The following is a 2,670-nucleotide window of genomic DNA, read 5'->3' as shown; positions in this document are numbered from 1 at the left end:
AGGGGCGAGGTTGTGGTTAGAACGCTTGGTTGAGTGCATCAGACGAGACGATGAAGAAGTTCATCAAAGCCGGAACTAATCGAGCCGTTTGTGCCAGGCTGGGGAGAAAGGTATTTTAATAATGTAAATTATGTGAAAAATAATGTGTTTTTCGAACCACCAAGCATGAGAGCATGTTCTAGTACACCCCCAAAACAAAATCAAGACTTTGTAAAAGAGCATAATAGGACCCCTTTAAGTACTAGTACTCATTCATTAGCTACTAGTGCTTATTCTTTAGCTACTAGTGCTTATTCTTTAGGTACTAGTGTTTATTCTTTAGGTACTAGTGTATTTTGTAAAGTTACTATTACTTATTCATTAGATACTAGTTCTTATTTATTAGATACTAGTATTTATTCTAATAGTGACTAGTGTTTTAATATAGTTTTCATGTTAAGAAAAATTAGAACTAGTACTTATTTTTTAGTTACTAGTAACTTTTTAGACCAAGGATATCCTGAACTTAATACTAGTACTTTTTAAATTTGCATTTCTGCTCAGTATGGTAATCGTTTGTTGAATATTAATGAACCAACAACATATAGGAGAGAGAGACAGATGTTTTTTTTTTTTTTTTTAGAAAACCACATAGAAAAGAATCAATCATTTGTAAACAAACACATAGAAAACACTTATAGTTTTGCCTAATGTGTTTGTTGGTCATTGTACGAGTGACCTCTGGTTGCAGGATGGAGATAAGACACCAATTTATTATTTATTATTTTCCTCTTTTTCCTAGTTAAGAAAAGTTAAAGTAAAAAAAAATACAAAATAAAATAAATATATCATATCAAGGCTACTTTTGTAATAACACTCTTTCACTATAATATACAAAACTGAGTATTTAAGAATAAATATAAGAATAAATATAGCTGCAAGAAAAGGAAAAAAAACTGTACACTTCTCTACACTGGAGAAAAAGGTAAGGATTTGAATATGTCCACCTCAAAGTTCTTAAAAGGAAAGTATTATTTTTCCTATTTTTACCCAAAGTTTTCATGGTAACCAATTAGCAAGATACACTAACATACACAGCCAGTTAGGCCTACTTAACAATCAATTTCATTCAGTATTTTAATGTATTATATTACCATGTGAACTCTGATTGGATGGTTGAGAGGTACTCATGTTTATGTAATGATCTGCTTGAATTAAGATATCTCCAAATACATTCTCACTTGTTATTTATGAGGTTGAAGATATCTCCAAAAGAACAGGAAGTAGTTGTTATGCTGTTTTTGATATCATCTATTAATTAATGACTAGTGATTATAGTCATTTGTCTAGTATCTATTTAAATATTACTAGTAAGCATTCATTAAATACTAGTACTTATTTATTAGATACTGGTACTTATTCATTACATACTAGTACCTATTTAATAGATAAATGGTTATTATAATTAAAATATGAAAATTAAAATGGTACAAGTAATAAGATTATAACGGAATTTTTACGACCCTGTCCGTCCCACAATGACGCACAATATTAAAGTCTAACGCAATATATATATATATATATACACACACATATATATATACACATATATATATATATATATATATACACTGATGAGCCATTATGTTATAACCACCTACAGTATCTAATAACCTGTAGGACCTCCTTTAGTCCACAAAACAGCAGCCACACAGCGGCGCATTGATTCACTGAGGTGGCAATATGTCTCCTGGGGTATCTGGTACCATATTTTCAATAGCAGGTCCTCCTGTTCCTGTACATTGCAGGGTGGTTGTGATGAAGGGCAAACCCGCTTTTTTGCTCCATTTCATGTGTCGTTGGCGTGCAGTTAGCATGGGGACCCGGCTGGGCGCTGTGACACATTGCCCTGATCACCACTGTTTAGCTGCTGATGATTTGTCAGACTGTGGCCCTGCAGTTGCTGTGAACAATGTGCGACAGTCTCAGCTGGACGATGGATTGATGTTTGATATCTGTGCACCACTTTTGATATGTAGCCTTCTCACTTCAGCGGCACGTGAACAAACCACAAGGCCTGCTGTTTACCATCTCTTATCACATGTACAACAAAAAATTCAAGGACACAAAGGTGCAAAAACCACCTTAGACAGGGTTCAAACCCACAACCTTTAGGTTAACAGCCCAGAGCTTGAACTACTGTGCCACACCACCTACATCTATAGCAGCAGCCAAAGACACACATCATTTACCAGAGTCTTGTGCAGATACAGCAGTTTAAAATAAAATCCTAAATGGCAAAGAGGTCAACAATGGAAAAAAAATGGTCTCATTTCTGACCACTATGTGGAGCTGTTACCAAATACAAGACCATGCCTAAAAAGCTTATTTAAACAGAGATGTGTTGCAGAGAAACATCACAACTATTTTCATAGGGTATCATTTGGTATTAGATGAACAATCAAACAAAAAAAAATTGAAACCTTGTTTGACAATCATATGAGCCAATTTCGTTTAAAAAAAGAAAGAAAGAAAAAGAGATACAACAGATGACAATATATTTTACAATGTCTGATTATCAAGACTTCAAAAACTGAAATCATCTTCATTTTGAGATCAGGATAAGAATCCTGTTTTTAGCCAAAGATTCAAAGTTATAAAAAGGGCAACACAAACTTAGTCCTCGGCCAC

Source organism: Sinocyclocheilus rhinocerous, unplaced genomic scaffold, assembly GCF_001515625.1.
Source record: "Sinocyclocheilus rhinocerous isolate Xijiao unplaced genomic scaffold, SAMN03320098_v1.1 scaffold315, whole genome shotgun sequence".
NCBI classification, from domain to species: Eukaryota; Metazoa; Chordata; class Actinopteri; order Cypriniformes; family Cyprinidae; genus Sinocyclocheilus; species Sinocyclocheilus rhinocerous.
Note: the sequence above shows the minus strand (reverse complement) of the source record.